The sequence below is a fragment of the Triticum dicoccoides genome, chromosome 6A (genome assembly GCF_002162155.2).
Source record: "Triticum dicoccoides isolate Atlit2015 ecotype Zavitan chromosome 6A, WEW_v2.0, whole genome shotgun sequence".
Lineage (NCBI taxonomy): Eukaryota > Viridiplantae > Streptophyta > Magnoliopsida > Poales > Poaceae > Triticum > Triticum dicoccoides.
The window spans coordinates 444,042,126-444,064,511 of record NC_041390.1 but is presented as its reverse complement, the minus strand read 5'-3'; positions in this window follow the sequence as shown (position 1 = coordinate 444,064,511).

Below are 22,386 nucleotides of genomic sequence, written 5' to 3'. Positions count from 1 at the left end.
GGCATCAAGATCTATAGATATAGATCAAGACGCCTCATAGGTCTTTCACAAAGCACATACCTTGATAAGATATTGAATAAGTTCAATATGGATCAGTCTAAGAAGGGGTTCTTGCCTGTGTTGCAAGGTATGAAATTGAGCTCAGCTCAATGTCCGACCACGGCAGAAGATATAGAAGAGATGAGCGTCATCCCCTATGCCTCAGCCATAGGTTCTATTATGTATGCCATGCTGTGTACCAGACCTGATGTAAACCTTGCCGTAAGTTTGGTAGGAAGGTACCAAAGTAATCCCGGCAAGGAACACTGGACAGCGGTCAAGAATATCCTGAAGTACCTGAAAAGGACTAAGGAAATGTTTCTCGTTTATGAAGGTGACGAAGAGCTCGTCGTAAAGGGTTACGTCGACGCTAGCTTCGACACAGATCTGGATGACTCTAAGTCACAAACCGGATATGTGTATATTTTGAATGGTGGGGCAGTAAGCTGGTGCAGTTGCAAGCAGAGCGTCGTGGCGGGATCTACATGTGAAGCGGAGTACATGGCAACCTCGGAGGCAGCGCATGAAGCAATTTGGGTGAAGGAGTTCATCACCGACCTAGGAGTCATACCCAATACGTCGGGGCCAATCGAACTCTTTTGTGACAACACTGGAGCTATTGCACTTGCCAAGGAGCCCAGGTTTCACAAGAAGACAAGGCGCATCAAGCGTCGCTTCAACTTCATTCGTGAAAATGTTCAAGATGGATACATAGAGATTTGTAAAGTACATACGGACCTGAATGTAGCAGATCCGTTGACTAAACCTCTCCCTAGGGCAAAACATGATCAACACCAGAATTCCATGGGTGTTCGATTCATCACAATGTAACTAGATTATTGACTCTAGTGCAAGTGGGAGACTGTTGGAAATATGCCCTAGAGGCAATAATAAAAGCATTATTATTATATTTCCTTGTTCGTGATAATTGTCTTTATTCATGTCGTAATTGTGTTATCCGGAAATCGTAATACATGTGTGAATAATAGACACCAACATGTCCCTAGTAAGCCTCTAGTTGACTAGCTCGTTGATCAACAGATAGTCATGGTTTCCTGACTAAGGACATTGGATGTCATTGATAACGAGATCACATCATTAGGAGAATGATGTGATGGACAAGACCCAATCCTAAACATAGCACAAGATCGTATAGTTCGTTTGCTAGAGTTTTCCAATGTCAAGTATCTTTTCCTTAGACCATGAGATCGTGTAACTCCCGGATACCGTAGGAGTGCTTTGGGTATACCAAACGTCACAACGTAACTGGGTGACTATAAAGGTAGACTACGGGTATCTCCGAAAGTGTCTGTTGGGTTGACACGGATCAAGACTGGGATTTGTCACTCCGTATGACGGAGAGGTATCACTGGGCCCACTCGGTAATGCATCATCATAATGAGCTCAAAGTGACCAAGTGTCTGGTCACGGGATCATGCATTACGGTACGAGTAAAGTGACTTGTCGGTAACGAGATTGAACGAGGTATTGGGATACCGACGATCGAATCTCGGGCAAGTAACATACCGCTTGACAAAGGGAATTGTATACGGGGTTGCTTGAATCCTCGACATCGTGGTTCATCCGATGAGATCATCGTGGAGCATGTGGGAGCCAACATGGGTATCCAGATCCCGCTGTTGGTTATTGACCGGAGAGTCGTCTCGGTCATGTCTGCATGTCTCCCGAACCCGTAGGGTCTACACACTTAAGGTTCGGTGACGCTAGGGTTGTAGGGATATGTATATGCAGTAACCCGAATGTTGTTCAAAGTCCCGGATGAGATCCCGGACGTCACGAGGAGTTCCGAAATGGTCCGGAGGTAAAGATTTATATATGGGAAGTCCTGTTTCGGCCATCGGGACAAGTTTCGGGGTCATCGGTATTGTACCGGGACCACCGGAAGGGTCCCGGGGGTCCACCGGATGGGGCCACCTGTCCCGGGGGGCCACATGGGCTGTAGGAGGTGCGCCTTGGCCTACATGGGCCAAGGGCACCAGCCCCAAGAGGCCCATGCGCCTAGGGTTTCAAAGGGGAAGAGTCCAAGGAGGGGAAGGCACCTCCTAGGTGCCTTGGGGGGGAGGGAAACCTCCCTTGGCCGCCGCTCCCCCTAGGAGATTGGATCTCCTAGGGCCGGCGCCCCCCTTGGCCCTCCTATATATAGTGGGGGAAGGAGGGCTTTTCATACACGCCTTTGGTTGCCTCCTTCTCCCTCTCCAACACCTCCTCCTCCTCGATAGTGCTTGGCGAAGCCCTGACGGAGTACTGCAGCTCCACCATCACCACGCCGTCGTGTTGCTGCTGGAGCCATCTTCCTCAACCTCTCCTTTCCCCTTGCTGGATCAAGAAGAAGGATACGTTACGCTGACCGTACGTGTGTTGAACACGGAGGTGTCGTCCGTTCGGCGCTAGGATCTTCGTTGATTTGGATCACGTCGTGTACGACTTCCTCATCCCCGTTCTTTGAATGCTTCCGCGCGTGATCTACAAAGGTATGTAGATGCAATCCAATCACTCGTTGCTAGATGAACTCATAGATGGATCTTGGTGAAACCGTAGGAAAATTTTGTTTTCTGCAACGTTCCCCAACAGGCATATGGCAAGACAGAAAGTCCTCCATCAACAAGATGTGACACTACTCCTGCAATTTGACCATCCTGTTTGGCGCATTCAATCAAAGTAGCCAGCATGTCACGACAATGTTAAATAACATTGAAGACAGTGAGTCACCTTGATGTAATCCTTTTTTCGTCTGGAAGTAATGGCCTACATCATCATTGACTTTGATAGCCACATTGCCTCCAGTAACGAAATTTTGGATCCACTCACGCCATTTATCAGAGAAACCTTTCATTCTCAGGGTCTGCTGTAGAAATGACCATTTGACGTTATCATATGCCTTTTCAAAGTCAATTTTCATTACTACCCCACTCATGTTCTTCCTGTGCATCTCGTGAACGGTCTCGTGAAGGATAACTACTTCATCGAGTATATTTCTTCCTTGCATGAAAGCCGTTTGGGATGGCCGAACAACATGGTCAGGAACCACATTGAGCCTATTAGTTGCTACTTTGGTGAATATTTTGAAGCTGACATTAAGGAGGCATATCGGTCTGTATTGTTGGATCCGTACAGCCTCCTTTGTCTTGGGAAACAAAACAATCTCTCCAAAATTTAGCCTGGATAGGTCAAGTTGGCCGGCATGAAGATAATTGAACAACTCCATTAGGTCAGTCTTGATGACATCCCAGAAATTCTGATAGAACTCTGCGGGGAAGCCATCGGTCCTGGATATATTTGTTATGGTTGGGTGATCATCTTTTTTATGAAAAAACACCCTCGAAGGTCAGAACGCTCCCGTAATTCATTTAGATACAGTATGATTAAAGGAGCAAGATGACAAACCGGTATGCTAAGGCTTGGGAAAGGACGACACTAGATCTGCAAGGGGAACCCATCTTCGAAGTGGAATGTTACGGGGTCCTTACACCATCACGGCCTCGTCTGCCAGGTCCATGAAATTGAGAAGCTCTTCATAGGAGACGGGTGCGAGTGGGAGTAAGTACTGCAAAAAATTGGATGGCAGCGTCTACGCAGGAGGAGCAGATCCGGGAGTGGATTACAATGTTTCCTCCCCATAGGTACACAGTATGATCTTGGCGGCTCTATGAGGAACCCTAGGGATATATTGTTGCCACCATTGAACGCGATAACAACGTCAGGGGCATTGAACTGTTTGGTATGGAATTGTCGTGAGATTGTTGGGTCCTGGACAGCTTGTGACCTTGTGTCCCTCAATCAAGTGCATCATCCTCATTTTATCTTCTTATGTGAGACTACACAAAACAAAGAGAAAGTTCTGCGTCTCTGCAATCGTCTAGGCTTGAGAGGATTTTCTAGAGTTAGCAGTGGAGGGTTTAGTGAAGGCTTGGCCCTCTTCTAGGATGAGCGCTTGCACACTGAAATAAAAGCGATTAATGCAAGATACATTGATGCGTGTGTTGGCATTGTTTTGGGTATCACAACATGGAGATTAACTTGTGTGTATGGTGAGCCCAAGGTGAAAAATAGACACTTTATGTGGGACACTCTTCGACTGTTGAAGGCAAATCAGATGTTCCATGGATAATAATGGGCGATTTCACTAATGCTCGTTGGCATTTTGAACATTTTCATTTCACTCGTCGGGCAGAATGGAAAACGAAAACCATCAATTTTCACATTCCCCTAATAAATGGGTGTTTTTGAGGTTCTTTTTACGACCAGTTTCATGCCAGTATGGGGTCAAAGTATACAAAAATCACCACCTTGGAGCCGAGGCAGACAGAGGAACCTCTCGAACCTGGAATCCACTTTCCACTTGTCAATGGTGGCCTTTAGACATGTTCTTAGTGATTGTGTGATCACAAACTTGGGCTTTAAAGTTGCCCCTTTTACATATGATAATAAAAGGGACGGGAGAAATAATGTGAAGATGAGGCTTGAGCGGGTTGTTGTTGATGACAAGTGGAGATATATGTTTGTGGATGCATCAGTTCAACACATTGTATCTTATAGCTTGGATCATTGCGTGTTGTTGGTTCACTTCCTGGCCAAGCAGCTAGCCCAAAACAAGCGTAGATGCAAATAGTATGAACTCTTCTAGGAGAGAGCGCCTGACCTACATGAACTTATTGGAAAAATATGGTTCGAAGTTGGAGATGAGTGTAACTGGGTGCTATCCAGGGATGCTTAGGGAATGTGATGGGGTTGCTGCAGGAATAGAGTAAGTGCAAGTTTGCGAACATCTCAAGAGATCTTGAATTGGTCCGGTCTAAGTTGAATAGTCTGCTACTAAGTGGGGCTGATAGCAAAGAGTCAAGAAAATCTTAGATAAGTTAGATGAGCTCCTATATAAAGAAGATATATGAAAACATTCTAGAGTCAGCTGGCTCAAATCTCAAAGAGGAGGACCTGAATACAAAGTTTTTTCATAGGAAAGCAGTGTGGTGTGCAAACAAAGAATAAGATTGAGAAACTGCATAAGACTGATGGTAGTTGTGTTTCTTCTTGGGCCGAGTTGGAGGACTTGGCCACACGGTTTTTTCAGGCATTGTTTAGTCGTGAACCCAACCTAAATCAAAATGAAATTGTGATTGTTTTTGAGAAAAAGGTCTCTGTGGATATGAATGATGCTCGTGTAAAGAATTTTCTAACAAAGAAACATCTGATGCTCTCTTTGAAATTGGCCCACTTAAGGCTCCGGGTACAGTTGGGTTTCCTGTCGGGTTTTATCACATAAAATGAGGTATTATGAAAGAAGTCATCACATCACTTAAATTGTTCTTTGTAACAGGTAATATGCGAGCCAACATCAATCATCTTGCTATTGTTCTTATTCCTAAGGTGGATCAGCCATCGAACCGAAGAGAATTCCGACCCATTATTTTGTGTACCGTGCTCTATAAGGTGATTGCAAAATGTTTAGCTAACCGATTGCGTCATATACTTGGTGATATTGTTTCAGTGAATCAAATGTGTTCATCCCTGGAAGGCTTATCACATATAATGCACGGGTGGCTTTCGAGCGCTTCCATTTTATTCAGCATAACAAAAATCCAGGGAGAATTTCCGTGCTTATAAAATTTACTTGTCAAAGGAACATGATCGTGTGGACTGCAATTTCCTTGAGAAGGTGAGGAAAGGCTTATGTTTCTCTCACTGGAGGATCGGTTGGATCATGTCATGTGTGACCATGGTGAACTATTGGGTTAATTTAATGGAAATGGCTATATGACATTATTTATAAAATAACTTCATTTATTAAATAAACGGAGAATTTGCATATACGGGCGATAGCTAGGCTTTTGCAAACGTTGCAAAGTAATCTGTGTACCTCCCAATATCACAACGAGGTCTGGTACGAAGGTTTGGGGTTGACTTTCGAAACGCCCTAACAAAAGTCTATGTTAAGGCAAAGAAAATTTTACCCATGGGTATGGGTACACGTGGATACCGTACTTGCATGGACAGGGTATGAGCATAATTTTATACCCATGGATAGTACTCGTACCCCTACCAGTTAAGTCACGGGTAGGGCACGGTTTAGCCTTGTATCCGTGGATATACCCATACCCTACCTGTCTATATATATTGATATGTGAACCTTACCCGTGGAGCTCTAACATATGCGAAAGGGTCAATAGCGTCAAAGGAGCTGGACGACCCAATTACTCCCGTAATTAAGCCTCACACCGTGTCACACGTAATCCCCTCATCTTCCCAAATTAAGAAGAACAAAATCCTAAGAGCCACCCCTTCCCATTAGTTATTTGTAAAGTGTCGTGAGCTTGTGAACCTATGTTAAACTTGTCACCAATTGTCAATTTGAATTGAGATAATTGTCATGTACTCATCTATCTGTTATTGAGATACCCATACCTGCTGAACATCTTAACAGCATAAGTGATCACTTCACACAATCTGTGGCAAAGAACAAATGTGGTCACTTCTAACATGAACACATCGCCTATATTTGCAGGTTGGCACACATCTATATGAGTTTTTAAGGTTGATTTCCCGTTTGTGGATGACTTGCAGAGATTGTTGAGTTTTGGCTTGTGTAAAGTTCCCGGTACTAAGTGTATCCTGGAGTTTAACGAGTGGAAACAGGTTGAGCCTAGGGGAAAGCCGCTTACACAGGTCTGGTTGCGGTTTTTGGGGGCTCCGTCTAAGCCTCTGCAGGATGCTCGCGTGGTGGCCAGTTTGGGCATCATGGTTGGAAAGACAGAAAAAGTGGACATGGCTTTCACACGTGCCAATGGGATAGCCCGGATTCTAGTAAGCGTTCTCGATATTGAGTTTGTGCCTGATAAGGTCAACTGGACTTATAAGGGAGAGGTGTTCCCGTTAGATATTGAGTTTGAGGACACCGACTTATTTGATGATGCAGTTAATGGTAATGATGTTGACATGCACGACCGGGATGGTAATGCGGGGGCTAAGGGGGCACGTCAGATGAGCCCATGCGAGAGGGATCTAACGGTTCTCACACTCAGTCGGCTGGGAATGGATCTGAGGCGGAGCCCACAGTCTCACCGGAGATACCCATGACTACTCTGCGTTTTGGGTCTTTCGAGCCAGCCTCGGCACCTCCCAGACTTTGGAGTGACAGGGTGGAGTCTGGTGATTATCTTGAGCACACGCTTCCTTCGTTGGAGGTCGAGAGGGAGCCTGGTTTGTCTGCTGATCGTCAGGCGAGTTCTTTGGGCGGCGATTCAGAGAGGAGGCCGGTTGATGGTTCTCTTGGGCTGCCGACCCCCGCGGGCGCGATTTCGGTGTCGGAGATCGCGGGCGCGATGGGGTGTGGGGGAGGGGATTCGGGATATGGAGTCCTCTCTTCCCCCGTCCCCATACCGATGCCGGTGTCGTTGGTGCCGTCGGCCCCGAGGGGGTCGGCTCCTGCTGCGAGAGGGAGCCCGAGGCAGGCGGCCTCGACTCCTGCTGCAATGGTGGTGACAACCACTGTGGCAGCTGCTGCGTTTGGGGGGACGCCAGGGCAGGAGGCCCTGTCTCCTCCCTCTACACCGATGGTCAGGAGGACCACCTCGCCGATGGCTTCCCCGTCTGAGTTTGCGGCTGTGGCGGGAGGAGGCCGCGGGCAGGAGGCCCCCGTCCTACACTCTTCCCCACTGCCTGGTGTGGGGCACTCGTCCAAGGGGATCGGGAGCCCACAGACGCCTTCGCTAGTAACTTCGGCACCACCTTTCAGGGTTTCGGTGCCAGGTTATACTAGGGAGGAGGTGATCGCGTTTGGTGGGATCCCGGACCCTATCTCCGAGGGGAGACGGATGAGTGCTCGCATCCTCGACGTCCCTGAGGTGGACGATATGCAGCAGCGGTGCGCTATGAGGGCGGCCAAGCTTCAGGAGGCTGCTTTTTCTTCTGGTATGTCCGTCAACTTGTCTAATTCCCTATTGCATTTTTCTAATGAGGACATTATAAATAATGCAAACCAATTAGGAGTTTCACTAGGTGCTACGGATAGTGAAATTACCAATTCGGTGAATGATATTTTAGACTTGGAGGCGGAACGTGCTTTAGAGACTATTCGTAATCTTGCAGCAGTTAAACCAATGAATGATGATGAGATAAATGCGTTAGGGGTTGGAGTGCTTGATAGCCTGTGTGCGGATCTAGCACCCACCAACCATGACGCTGAGGAAGAGGATGTATCCCTAGAGAATGATGCTAGCAATATTTGTGAACCCGGTCATGAGGACCGGGTGACTGAGATTAGTAAACCTAAGCGTAAGTGGAAACGGAAGATCTATCCCGATTCCGCAGTTCGTAGGAGTGCTAGGATTCGAACCACCAAAAAATTCCATGATGAACTATGAGAGGAATTTTCTGGAATAGCAGAGGTCTAAAGGACTTGGCTAAAAGAAGATTTCTGGCTGAGACAACTTTAGAGCAGAAGCTAGATTTTGTTGCTCTATCAGAAACGGGTAGAGATAACTTTGCACCACAGTTTCTCTCCTCGCTGGTTGGTGGTATTGATTTCGATTGGCATTGCCTCCCTCCGCGAGGAAGATCGGGTGGTATCTTACTAGGTGTGAGATGCGATTCGCTTGAAGTCCGTAGTGTAGTGATGGGCGACTTTGCGGTAAAGTTTCGACTTAGGTCTAGGACGGATGGCTTTAACTGGGCTTTGGTGGCGGTATATGGTGCCGCGCAGCCCGAGCTTAAAGCGGAGTTTCTAGCAGACCTTGTTCGAATTTGTGGGTCAGAGCAGTTGCCGATTTTAGTTGGAGGTGATTTCAATATCATCAGGAGGAGAGAGGAGAAGAACAATGATAACTTTGACGGCAGATGGTCCTTCATGTTCAACACCATTATTGAAAGCTTGGATCTGAGAGAGATAGAGCTCTCGGGTCGAAAGTTTACATGGGCTAACGATCTGCCAAACCCAACCTACGAAAAACTTGATCGAGTTCTTGCAAGCGTGGAGTGGGAACAAAAATTCCCGCTGGTTACGGTGCAAGCTCTTTCGAGGGGAATATCTGATCATACCCCATTGTTCGTGGACTCAGGGGAGCCGAACCATGTGGGTAACAAGAACACCTTATCCTTTGAGACGTCATGGTTTGAACGTGAGGGGTTCTTAGATTTGATAGCCAGGGAATGGGTTAAAGATGTTCGAGGCAAAACTCCTATTGAGCGGTGGCAGAATAAGATTAGGAACTTGAGAAGCTTCTTACGGGGTTGGGCTAAGCACCTTAGCGGTGTGTATAAGATTGAAAAGGATAGATTCCTTTCTCTTATACACGACCTGGACATAAAGGCCGAATCCAATATTTTGTCACCAGCACAGCTTCAGGTTAAAAATGAGGCGGAGAAGAGGTTAAAAGAACTACTCCGCGAAGAAGAACTGAAGTGGGCTTTACGTGCTAAAGTACGCAAAGTGGTCCAGGGGGACGCGAATACTCAGTTCTTCCATCTAATAGCTAATGGCAAACACAGAAAGAAGCGAATCTTTCAGCTTGAGCAGGACGAGGGTACTATTTTAGGTCAGGATAACCTAAAAACTTACATTACCGACTATTATAAGCAGTTATTTGGACCACCGGAGGATAATACGGTGTCCCTCGATGAGTCCAGAACTGAGGATGTACCTCAGTTATCGGCTGCTGATAATGAGCTTCTAGTTGCCCCGTTCTCGGAGAAGGAGGTTTTTGATGCTATTGCACAGATGAAAAATAATAAGGCTCCCGGACCGGATGGTTTCCCGGTTGAGTTCTATAAGAAGTGCTGGCACATTATTAAGGGGGATTTACTACCTATGTTTCATGATCTATTCTCTGGACAGCTTCAATTATTCCACTTGAATTTTGGGACTATCACACTACTTCCTAAGAAGACGGATGCGGTCAGAATTGAGCAATTCAGGCCGATCTGTCTCCTTAATGTTAGTTTCAAAATTTTCACCAAGGTCGGGACTAACAGGCTCACGCAGATTGCACATTCTGTGGTGCAACAGTCCCAAACCGCGTTCATGCCAGACAGAAATATCCTTGAAGGGGTGGTAGTCCTGCATGAAACGCTCCATGAAATCCACTCCAAAAAATTAGATGGAGTGATTTTTAAAGTGGATTTCGAGAAAGCGTATGATAAGGTCAAGTGGCCATTTCTCCAACAGTCTTTGCGTATGAAAGGTTTTGATGAAGCCTGGCGCAGACAGGTTCAATCATTTACGCAAAAAGGTAGTGTGGGAATTAGAGTTAATGATGACATAGGTCACTACTTCCAGACACATAAAGGCCTAAGACAAGGAGACCCGATGTCCCCTATCTTGTTTAACATTGTGGTGGATATGTTGGCAGTTTTGATAGGAAGGGCTAAGGAAAATGGTCAAGTAGGTGGATTGGTGCCTCATCTTATTGATGGAGGTGTCTCTATCCTACAGTACGCTGATGATACAATCATCTTTATGGATCATGACTTGGCTAAGGCAAGAAATATGAAGCTGGTGTTATGCCTATTTGAACAATTGACCGGGTTAAAGATAAACTTTCATAAGAGCGAGCTGTTCTGTTTTGGTAGGGCCAAAGATGAACAGGATGCTTATAGGCAATTGTTTGGATGTGAGTTGGGAGAGCTACCATTCTCATACTTGGGGATTCCTATCCACCATCGTAGGCTAACAAACAGAGAATGGAAGTGCATCGAGGACCGATTTGAGAAGAAAATGAGTTGATGGAAGGGCAAGCTCATGTCATATGGAGGCCGATTAATCCTAATTAATTCGGTGCTCACGAGTATGCCGATGTTTCTTCTTTCGTTCTTTGAGGTACCAGTTGGTGTTAGGAAGAGACTGGACTTCTATAGATCGCGGTTCTTTTGGCAGGGTGATGAGCTTAAAAGAAAATATAGGCTTGCTAAGTGGGATATCATCTGTAGACCGAAATACCAAGGGGGTCTAGGTATTGAGAATCTCGAAATTAAGAATAAATGCCTTCTTAGCAAGTGGCTGTGGAAGCTTTCGTCGGAGAATGATGCTATGTGGGCACAGATCCTTCGCGGCAAGTACCTCCAGTCAAAAACTTTGGCACAGGTCTCTGTAAGGCCGACCGACTCGCCCTTCTGGAAGGGTCTCATGAAGGTCAAGCAGGCATTGTTTAATAGGACAAAGTTTGTTGTTGGAAACGGCACGAGTACACGTTTCTGGAAAGATACTTGGCTCGGTGACACACCCTTGGCCATCCAATATCCCTCTTTGTACCGCATTGTTCAACGACGTGAGGTGTTCGTTGCTTCGGTCTTTCAATCTACCCCCCTTAATATTCAGTTCAGACGAGTGCTAGCGGGCAATCGTTGGGAAGAATGGCTCCGTCTAGTTAGGAGACTGATGGACGTCCAGCTTTCTCAACAACCCGATGAATTACGCTGGAAGTTGACTAAGTCTGGAGCATTCACGGTTAAATCAATGTATATTGATGTTATTAATTCGAACTCCATTCCTACGTCCAAACATGTTTGGGATGTCAAAGTTCCTTTAAAAATAAAAGTGTTTATGTGGTTTGTCCATAAACAAGTAATTTTAACTAAGGATAACTTGATGAAGCGTAATTGGACAGGACCTACTAGGTGTAGTTTCTGCGATCGGGATGAGACTATTAAACACGTCTTTTTTGATTGCCCGCTGGCCAAGGTACTTTGGCAGACGGTCCACATTGCTTTCAATATCAAACCCCCGAATTCTGTTAATGCGTTATTTGGGACATGGCTTAATGGGATTGAGCCTAACTTAGCGAGACATATCCGGGTTGGGGTTTGTGCTTTGCTGTGGACTATCTGGAATTGCAGAAACGATTTGGTCTTTAACAGAACATCATGTATACAATTTTTGCAGGTTTTATTCCGGACTACGGCACTGATCCGTTCGTGGTCGCTACTCACCCAGACGGAGGCCAGGGAGCATTTGGTTACTGGGTCTGTCCGCTGGGAGATGGTAGCTCGGGATATCTTCAACCGGTTTGGATGGCGGTCATGTAATAGGATAGGCATTTAGTATTCCTATCTAGTTTACCCAGCCGGTTGTGGCATCTTGATTTGGCTAGTTGATGTTTTTAGCCTCTTTTGGCTCTGTGTGAGCTTTTTTCTGCTTTTTATGGCTTTTTGAAGACCTTTGGAACCATGTTGGCACTACTTTATTTTAATAATAAGAGGGCCGTATGCATCGTACTGATGCAGAGGCCGGGGTTTTCCCCCCTTTTCAAAAAAAAAAACACAGCCACACACTATATCTCGCACTCCGATTATCACAACATGCATCACTTATACAAGAGGGGTGAGTATTTATGAAGTACTCACTCCGTTTCAAAATAAGTGTCTTAACTTTAAAACACTTATTTTAAGACGGAGAGAGTATATTCACAACTGTCGGGCCTCTTATGGTAATTATTGCCAGTTGTCATCTTGTTGTACGTTCAAGGACCATACGTTTGATCGAGCATTAACGAAACCTATATGTATCCATGGTTCCATACGAGTACTTGGTACGGCCTCATGTAGCCAAATGCATCTACATGGTCTTTCCATGGCCTCATATGATGTGAAGGACACAGGTCTACCTCTACGTGGTCCATGGCGTTCACTTGGACGCGAGGTCGCCAGGATTCTCTGGTCTCTGTTTACATGGCCGAGACAGTTTGAACAAGGTGGTCGAGACATGATAGGAGCAGGGCCGTCGCGGATTAAGACCACGAAAAGGACGCAAGAATTATGTCACTTTCTATAGAGTATCTGTATGTAGTAGGTACGGTTTAGTATCTGTACAGTTTCACAGAATTTGCATTGTGCGGAGGTGCAGCCAGTACGTAAGATTGTGGATGCAAATGTTGACAACTTCATGAAATGAACAAGTGACTTTCCTGGCAATTCGTGTCCAGTCTTCAGATTTCTGTTAATTAGTATAGTTCCCAGTGTAGATGCGGATGACTCAAACTCCCGTCTTTTCTAGCTGCCGAATTGAAGTCAGAACTCAGAACGAGACTAAGGCCAGGACTTGACCGAGCGCCTCATGATCTCACATGCTGTGTGGTAGGACTAGGGTTCCTACCGGCTCTACTGCGTAGGTTGTAGGGGCAAGGAGGAAGTGGGCACGGCGAGGAGCGGGTGCGCCGGCGGCAGGGCGCCGTCGCGGCTAGGGTTGAGGGCGGCGGCTAGGCTGCGGCGGCTAGGGTTTCCGGCTCCTCTAGAAGCCGGGCAACAAAAGATAATAATAGTTTTTATTGCTTGCCCCCAAAAGAGTCTTACAATCTATATTTATATCCTAAATAACTTGTAGAAGAATCAATCCTGAGATAACTTGCCTAATTTGAATAAAACTAAGATAACTTGCGGGCCTAAGCCTGCCTGTTGGGCATGCGGTGGCCATAGACCTGGCCGGTCATAACATCTCTCCCCACCTGCGCAAACAGCTCGTCCTCGAGCTGAAAGTCTGGATAGTGTTGACGGAAATCCTCACGCTGCTCCCAAGTCGCCTCCTCCTCCGGAAGGCCCGCCCACTGAATTAGGATGAACCAGACGCCACGACGGAGCTGAGCCTGCAACACCTTTGCTGGCTCTGGAAGAATGCGACCATCGGCGGTTGGAGGAAGCGTCGGAGGAGCCGCCGGTGGCTCGCCACGGAAAGGTTTGAGCAGCCCCACATGGAACACGTCGTGGATGCGGGCGCGGGCTGGAAGCTGAAGACGATAGGCCACCTTCCCAATGCGCTCCACGACAGGGAAGGGCCCGGCGTAGCGAGGGCCAAGCTTGCGCTTTGCGCGCGGGTCCAGTGACTGCGTAGAGCGGTGGAGAAGACGCAGCCACACCCAGTCACCCACTGCGAACTCCGCCTCGTGATGATGATCGTCGTAGTAGTGCTTGGCCGTCTGCTGGGCCTGAAGGAGACGCTGACGGACCTCAGCCAACATCTCATCACGGGTGCGGATAAGGTCACCCGCTACTGCTGTCCGAGCCGTCTCCGGGCCGACCGGAAGTATAGGCGGGGGTGGTTGACCATAGACCACCTCAAATGGCGTCGCGCGCAGGGCGGAGTGATAAGAAGTGTTATAGCAGTACTCCGCCCAAGATAGCTAGTCCACCCAAGCGCGAGGTCGATCACCTGTCACACAACGCAAATACATGGCAATGACCTTGTTAACCACCTCAGACTGACCGACCGTCTGAGGATGGAACGCCGTACTCAGGTGGAGCTGGACACCCGCCATCCTGAAGAGGTCGCGCCAGACATGGCCCGTGAAGACTGGGTCCCGATCACTGACGATCGACGTCGGGAACCCGTGTAGACGGACTATGCCGTCGAAGAAAGCCCGGGCCACGGATGCCGCTGTGTACGGATGGCCCAACGCGATGAAGTGGGCGTACTTAGAGAAGCGATCGACCACCGTGAGGATGACTGACTTGCCCCCTACCTTGGGAAGGCCCTCGATGAAGTCCAAGGAGATATCCGCCCAAACCTGAGATGGCACCTCCAAGGGCTGAAGGAGCCCCGCCAGTCTCAGGGTCTCTGTCTTGTTGCGCTGGCAAGTCTGACAAGACCGAACCCAGTCGCGGACCAGGGCACGATCGCCAGGGATGTAGAAGTCGGCGCGAAGACGATGGAGGGTTTTCTGCACACCCTCATGGCCCGCCGAGTGAGCGAGCTGCAACACCTGGTGACGGAGATCATCATGCGCCGGAACAAAGATCCGGCGTCCATGCAGGAGCAGTCCGTCAGAGAAGCGCCAGGGCTCCTCCAAGTCGCCGACCGCGAGCTGCTGCTGAAGAAGTGCGGCGTCATCGGCCGTCGCAGTGGCGCGTCGAATGTCGGTGAAGAGACCGAACGATGGCCCGGAGCGGATGCACAGGGCCGTCCCGGCGGACGCGTCGGCGGTTGGCGCGAGGTCGGAATCGCGACGGGATAGCGCGTCGGCCACGGTGTTAAGACGGCCCGGCCGATACTCAACGGAGAAGTCGAAGCCGAAGAGCTTGCTGATCCACTGGTGCTGCGGTACGGTCGACAGCCGTTGATCCAGCAAGAACTTCAGGCTGTAGTGGTCCGTGCGAATGTGGAAGGTCCGCCCCCACAAGTATGGCCGCCAATGACGCACGGCCTGGACGAGGCCAATGAGCTCCCGCTCGTAAGCGGCCAACTTAAGATGGTGCGGAGCGAAAGGCCGGTTGAAGAAGGCGAGGGGCCCATCGCCCTGATGAAGTACGGCACCGAACCCGGCGCCCGAGGCGTCACAGTCCACCACGAACGGACGGTCGAAGTCGGGCATCTGGAGGACGGGGCCCGTCGTGAGGGCCCCCTTGAGGGCCTCGAATGCCGTCGTCCCCTCAGCGTCCTAGGCGAAGGCGTCGCGGCGAAGCAACCGCGTGAGGGGCGCCGCGATGAGTCCAAACTCCCGGATAAATTTCCGGTAGTAGCCAGCGAGTCCGAGGAACCCGCGGAGAGCCCGCGGTGAGTGAGGCTTCGGCCAGGCGGAGACGGTCGCCACCTTATCGGCGTCCATAGCCACTCCGTCGGCCGAGATGACATGGATGAGGTAGGCGACGGTAGGTGTCCCGAACGAGCACTTTGAGCGCTTAAGGTGGAGGTGGTGCGCCCGAAGCTCGTTGAAGACGATGGCGACGTGCTGGAGAAGTTCGGCCCAGGTGGCGCTGTAGATAAGAATGTCATCAAAGAAAACAAGCACAAACTGCCATAAGTAGGGTCGAAGGACGTCGTTCATCAGGGCTTGGAAAGTCGTCGGGGCGTTGGCGAGGCCGAAAGGCATCACCAAGAACTCGAAGTGGCCATGGTGGGTGCGAAACGCCGTCTTGGCGATGTGTCCGGATGCATGCGCACCTGATGATAGCCCGACCGAAGATCGAGCTTGGTGAAGAAGCGTGCCCCATGGAGCTCATCCAAGAGCTCGTCAACCACCGGTATAGGGAACTTGTCCTTGAGCGTGAGTGCGTTGAGGGCGCGGTAGTCGATGCAGAAGCGCCATGTACCGTCGGACTTACGGACGAGAAGCACCAGCGCCGTGAAGGGTGACGTGGAGATCCGGATGATGCCTCCGGCGAGCATCAGGGCACACTGGCGCTCCAACTCATCCTTCTGCAGCTGGGGGTAGCGGTAGGGTCGTACCGCCACCGAAGTGGAGCCTGGTACGAGGTGAATATGATGGTCGTACACCCGGGCAGGCGGAAGACCCCGCGGAGCGTCGAAGAGGTCGTTGTGCTGCTCCAGAAGAGAATCCAGCAGGGGGTGCTCAGCCTCCGAGGACGCGGCAGCCAGCTGGAGATGTGGCACGACAGCCACGGCGCCCCCAATGCCCTCCCACCGGATGCGGCGGCCCTGCCGCCAGAATGTCATCATGAGTGCGTCGAAATCCCATACGATGGGGCCGAGTGTCCGGAGAAAGTCCACCCCGAGGATGAAGTCGAAGCAGCCGAGATCGATCCCTGCACAAGTGATGGAAAAGTGTTCGCCGCCGATGGAGATGGGAATGTCGCGGGCTAGCCCATGGCACCGGAGGCGATCGCCGTTCGCCACTGTGATCCGCAGGCGCTCCCCGCCCGTCGTCGGGAGGGCTAGCCGACGCATGGTCGATTCGGGCAGAAAGTTGTGTGTGGAGCCCGTATCTAGCAGGGCCACCAGGCGCTCGCCATGGATCATCACCGGCAGCAGCATGGTCTGCTCGCCCCGGATGCCGGCCAGGGCGTGAAGGGAGACGACGCACGCCATCGCTGCGGAATCCGCGGCCGCGTCCTTGGGTGCCGCAGGCGGATGTAACGGGTCGGGCGAGTCGTTCTCCTCGGTGTAGTCGACCGTCTCTAAATAAAAGAGGCGGGGGCAGACATGAGTCGGCGTATAGGGCTCATCGCAGTTGAAGCAGAGACCCTGACGGCGACGCTCCTGCTGCTCGGCCGGTGACAGCCGACGGAAGGGCCGTGTGGCAGCCGGGGATGTGGCCGTCGCGGGTGGGAGAGGCCGACCCGGGTCTGAGGAAGTCGGTGTTGGCCGACTGGGCTGGCGGCCACTCCGTCCGAGTGGCGGCTGCAGTGCCTGGGCCCGCTGCTCGAAGGCCCGGGCGTAGTACATGGCCGTCTGGAGACCGGGGGATCCCAGAGCTCGACGTCCACGCGGATATGATCCGGCAGACCGCCCACAAAGAGCTCGGCGCGCTGGGTCGCGGAGACACCCGGCGCGTGGCATGCCAGGGCCTGGAAGCGATCGGCGTAGTCCTGCACCATAGATGTGAATGGTAAACGGCCGAGGGCCGCCAGTCGGCTCCCGCGGATAGGAGGCCCAAAACGGAGAAGACAGAGTTGTTGGGGAACGTTGCAGAAAACAAAAATTTTCCTACGGTTTCACCAAGATCCATCTAGGAGTTCATCTAGCAACGAGTGATTAGATGCATCTACATACCTTGTAGATCGCGAGCGGAAGCGTTCAAAGAACGGGGATGATGTAGTCGAACACGACGTGATTCAAATCACCGATGATCTTAGCACCGAACGGACGGTGCCTCCGCGTTCAACACACGTACGGGACGGGAGACGTCTCCTCCTTCTTGATCCAGCAAGGGGAAAGGAGAGGTTGATGAAGATCCAGCAGCACGACGGCGTGGTGGTGGATGCAGGGCGTCACAGTAGCAGGGCTTCGCCTATACTACGCGAGAGAGACGTAACGGGGAGAGAGGGAGGCGCCAGGGGCTGTGGTATGAAATCCCTCCTCTCCCCCAATATATATAGGAGGGCCAAGGGGGGGGGTGGTGCGCATCCTAGGAGATCTGATCTCCTAGGTGCGGCGGCCAGGGGAGGGTTTCCCTCCCCCCCAAGGCACCTCGGGGTGCCTTCCACCACTTGGACTCCTCCTTGGTGGAAACCCTAGGCGCATGGGCCTAGTAGGGCTGGTGCCCTTGGCCCATGTAGGCCAAGGCGCACCCCCTACAGCCCATGTGGCCCCCCGGGACAGGTGGCCCCACCCGGTGGGCCCACAGGACCCCTCCGGTGGTCCCGGTACAATACCGATAACCCCGAAACTTGTCCCGATGCCCGAAACAGCACTTCCTATATATAATTCTTTACCTCCGAACCATTCCGGAACTCCTCGTGACGTCCGGGATCTCATCCGGGACTCCGAACAACATTCGGATTACTGCATATACATATCTTCATAACCCTAGCGTCACCGAACCTTAAGTGTGTAGACCCTACGGGTTCGGGAGACAAGCAGACATGACCGAGACGACTCTCCGGTCAATAACCAACATCGGGATCTGGATACCCATGATGTCTCCCACATGCTCCACGATGATCTCATCGGATGAACCACGATGTCGAGGATTAATCAACCCCGTATACAATTCCCTTTGTCAATCGGTATGTTACTTGCCCGAGACTCGATCGTCGGTATCCCAATACCTTGTTCAATCTCGTTACCGACAAGTCACTTTACTCGTACCGTAATGCATGATCCCGTGATCAACCACTTGGTCACCTTGAGCTCATAATGATGATGCATTACCGAGTGGGCCCAGTGATACCTCTCCGTTATATGGAGTGACAAATCCCAGTCTCGATCCGTGTCAACCCAACAGACACTTTCGGAGATACCTGTAATGCACCTTTATAGTCACCCAGTTACGTTGTGACGTTTGATACATCCAAAGCACTCCTACGGTATCTGGGAGTTACACGATCTCATGGTCAAAGGAAAAGATACTTGACATTTGGAAAAGCTCTAGCAAACGAACTACACGATCTTTGTGCTATGCTTAGGATTGGGTCTTGTCCATCACATCATTCTCCTAATGATGTGATCCCGTTATCAATGACATCCAATGTCCATAGCCAGGAAATCATGACTATCTGTTGATCAACGAGCTAGTCAACTAGAGGCTTACTAGGGACATATTATGGTCTATGTATTCACACGTGTATTACGATTTCCGGATAATACAGTTATAGCATGAATAAAGACAATTATCATGAACAAAGAAATATAATAATAATGCTTTTATTATTGCCTCTAGGGCATATTTCCAATAGTCTCCCACTTGCACTAGAGTCAATAATCTAGTTACATTGTGATGAATCGAACACCCATGGAATTCTGGTGTTGATCATGTTTTGCCCTAGGGAGAGGTTTAGTCAACGGATCTGCTACATTCAGGTCCGTATGTACTTAAAAATCTCTATGTCTCCATTTTGAACATTTTCACGAATGGAGTTGAAGCGACGCTTGATGTGCCTTGTCTTCTTGTGAAACCTGGGCTCCTTGGCAAGCGCAATAGCTCCAGTGTTGTCACAAAAGAGTTTGATTGGCCCCGACGCATTGGGTATGACTCCTAGGTCGGTGATGAACTCCTTCACCCATATTGCTTCATGTGCTGCCTCCGAGGCTGCCATGTACTCCGCTTCACATGTAAATCCCGCCACGACGCTCTGTTTGCAGCTGCACCAGCTCACTGCTCCACCATTCAACATATACACGTATCCGGTTTGTGACTTAGAGTCATCCAGATCTGTGTCGAAGCTAGCGTCGACGTAACCCTTTACAACGAGCTCTTCGTCACCTCCATAAACGAGAAACATGTCCTTTGTCCTTTTCAGGTACTTCAGGATATTCTTGACCGCTGTCCAGTGTTCCTTGCCGGGATTACTTTGGTACCTTCCTACCAAACTTACGGCAAGGTTTACATCAGGTCTGGTACACAGCATGGCATACATAATAGAACCTATGGCTGAGGCATAGGGGATGATACTCATCTCTTCTATATCTTCTGCCGTGGTCGGGCATTGAGCCGAGCTCAATCTCACACCTTGCAAAACAGGCAAGAACCCTTTCTTGGACTGATCCATTTTGAATTTCTTCAAAATCTTATCAAGGTATGTGCTTTGTGAAAGACCTATGAGGCGTCTTGATCTATCTCTATAGATCTTGATGCCTAATATATAAGCAGCTTCTCCAAGGTCCTTCATTGAAAAACTCTTATTCAAGTAGGCCTTGATGCTGTCCAAGAGTTCTATATTATTTCCCATCAAAAGTATGTCATCTACATATAATATGAGAAATGCTACAGAGCTCCCACTCACTTTCTTGTAAACGCAGGCTTCCCAAACGCTTTGATCATCTCATCAAAGCGAATGTTCCAACTCCGAGATGCTTGCACCAGCCCATAAATCGAGCGTTGGAGCTTGCACACCTTGTCAGCATTCTTAGGATCGACAAAACCTTCCGGCTGCATCATATACAATTCTTCCTTAAGGAAACCATTAAGGAATGCCGTTTTGACGTCCATTTGCCATATTTCATAATCGTAGAATGCGGCAATTGCTAACATGATTCGGACGGACTTTAGCTTCGCTACCGGTGAGAAAGTCTCATCGTAGTCAATTCCTTGAACTTGTCGATAACCCTTAGCGACAAGCCGAGCTTTATAGATGGTCACATTACCATCCGCGTCTGTCTTCTTCTTGAATATCCATTTATTTTCTATGGCTCGCCGTTCAACGGGCAAGTCAGTCAAAGTCCATACTTCGTTTTCATACATGGATCCTATCTCGGATTTCATGGCTTCTAGCCATTTGTCGGAATCCGGGCCTGCCATCGCTTCTTCATAGTTCGAAGGTTCACTGTTGTCTAACAACATGATTTCCAAGACAGGGTTGCCGTACCACTCTGGTGCGGAACGTGTCCTTGTGAACCTTCGAATTTCAGTAGGAGCTTGATTAGAAGTATCTTGATCATCATCAATAACTTCCTCTCTAGTTGGTGCAGGCGCCTCAGGAACATTTTCTTGAGTTGCGCCATTTTCCGGTTCAAGAGGTAATACTTCATCAAGTTCTACCTTTCTCCCACTTACTTCTTTCGAGAGAAACTCTTTCTCCAGAAAGGATCCATTCTTGGCAACAAAGATCTTGCCTTCGGATCTGAGGTAGAAGATATACCCAATGGTTTCTTTAGGGTATCCTATGAAGACACATTTTTCCTATTTGGCTTCGAACTTTTCAGGTTGAAGTTTCCTGACATAAGCATCGCATCCCCAAACTTTTAAAAACGACAGCTTAGGTTTCTTCCCAAACCATAATTCAAACGGTGTCGTCTCAACGGATTTCGACGGAGCCCTATTTAAAGTGAATGCGGCAGTCTCTAAAGCATAGCCCCAAAAAGATAGCGGTAAATCGGTAAGAGACATCATAGATCGCACCATATCTAATAGAGTGCGATTACGACGTTCGGACACACCATTACGCTGAGGTGTTCCAGGCGGCGTGAGTTGTGAAACTATTCCACATTTTCTTAAGTGTGTGCCAAATTCGTGACTCAAGTATTCTCCTCCACGATCTGATCGTAGAAACTTGATTTTCCTGTCACGTTGATTCTCAACTTCACTCTGAAATTCCTTGAACTTTTCAAAGGTTTTAGACTTGTGTTTCATTAAGTAGACATACCCATATCTACTTAAGTCATCAGTGAGGGTGAGAACATAATGATAGCCACCGCGAGCCTCAACACTCATTGGATCGCACACATCAGTATGTATGATTTCCAATAAGTTGGTTGCTCGCTCCATTGTTTCTGAGAACGGAGTCTTGGTCATTTTACCCATGAGGCATGGTTCGCACATGTCAAATGATTCATAATCAAGAGACTCTAAAAGTCCATCTGCATGGAGCTTCTTCATGCGTTTGACACCTATGTGACCAAGGCGGCAGTGCCACAAGTATGTGGGACTATCGTTATCAACTTTACATCTTTTGGTATTCACACTATGAATATGTGTAATATTACGTTCGAGATTCATTAAGAATAAACCATTGACCATCGGAGCATGACCATAAAACATATCTCTCATATAAATAGAACAACCATTATTCTTAGATTTAAATGAGTAGCCATCTCGTATTAAACGAGATCCCGATACAATGTTCATGCTCAAACTTGGCACGAAATAACAATTATTGAGGTTTATAACTAATCCCGTAGGTAAATGTAGAGGTAGCGTGCCGACGGCGATCACATCGACCTTGGAACCATTCCCGACGCGCATCGTCACCTCGTCCTTTGCCAGTCTCTGTTTATTCTGCAGCTCCTGCTGTGAGTTACAAATATGAGCAACGGCACCGGTATCAAATACCCAGGAGTTACTTCGAGTACTGGTAAGGTACACATCAATTACATGTATATCACATATACCTTTTGTTTTGCCGGCCTTCTTGTCCGCTAAGTATTTGGGGCAGTTCCGCTTCCAGTGACCCTTCCCTTTGCAATAAAAGCACTCCGTCTTAGGCTTGGGTCCATACTTTGACTTCTTCTTCCCA